The sequence below is a fragment of the Myotis brandtii genome, unplaced genomic scaffold, assembly GCF_000412655.1.
Source record: "Myotis brandtii unplaced genomic scaffold, ASM41265v1 scaffold68, whole genome shotgun sequence".
Lineage (NCBI taxonomy): Eukaryota > Metazoa > Chordata > Mammalia > Chiroptera > Vespertilionidae > Myotis > Myotis brandtii.
In genome coordinates, this window is record NW_005370657.1 from 48,005 (window position 1) to 49,130 (window position 1,126).

The window sequence follows — 1,126 nt, forward strand, 5'->3', positions numbered from 1 at the left end:
TGCTTTCATTATGTTCAATTTGTAACCATGAAATTGGGGGTCACCACAACATGAGGAACTGTGTTAAAGGGTCGTGGCATTAGGAAGGTTGAGAACCGCTGATCTAGAACATTCCAGGTCCTGCAATGGACACCACTCGATCCCCGTTTTCAAACAAGCTCCGAGGTTCGCCGGGTTTGCCGGCTGATTCAAACTGAGGCTGACTTGTTCCGTGAGACGGTAGTGCCTGTGGGGGGGCCTCTGGGGTTGTCAGGCAGAAACCGGCCCACAGCTGGGTCTGGGCCGGTGGTTCTCAGCCGAGGGCGGTTTGGCCTCCGGGGGCACCTGGCAGCGTCTGGAGACATTTTGACGGTCAGGCCCGGGGTGGACCTGACACGGGCTGGGACGCCGCTACATCCCCATCCGCACCCGGGACACAGGCCCCACACGGCAGCGTCGGCTGGTCACTGTCCGCAGGGCTGAGCGAAGCCTCGGTGAGGACACAGCGGCAGGACTTTGGTTCAGAGCTTTTCTCGTGGGAAGTGCCTGCTTGCGGACACGCGGGACACGCGGGGCACGGGTGGGAGGGGCCGGCGTGGGGGCCGCACGGAGGGGCCCCGGCGAGCCGCCTCCCCTCCCGGACTGGCTCAGGCTTCACTCCTCACCCCTTTCCTCCAAGAAAAGGCGCGGATGGATGGATGGACGGACGGGAACCTCCCTCCCCCCGCCCCAGCCCCTCCAGTGGGAAGAAACCTTAAACCGAAACAACAAGGGCCCATGTGCTGAAAACTGGGTGATGATCAATAGGCCACGCGGGACGGAAGCTTCTGGAACACCAGCCGTTGCAGAGTCCACCTCCGCCCCCTTCAGGCTTGGGCACACGCCCAACGCAGGAGGCATTTCAGCCAAAAAAGGAGACTTTTTTCGGGAAGTTTCAGAGCAATTCAAGACGAGGGTGTGTAAATGAAAACCATTTTGTAGCGCCCGCCCCGCCAAGTGGGCGCCGGAAGAAGCAAACCCCCTCTTTCACCAAACTGTGCGGTGACGTGGAGCGGAAACTCTCACCCCAAAGCATGTACTGCCCCCCCCCTCCCCGCCCCAGACGCGCCCACAGGGCCAGCTGGCCTCCACGGCGGTGGACCACCCC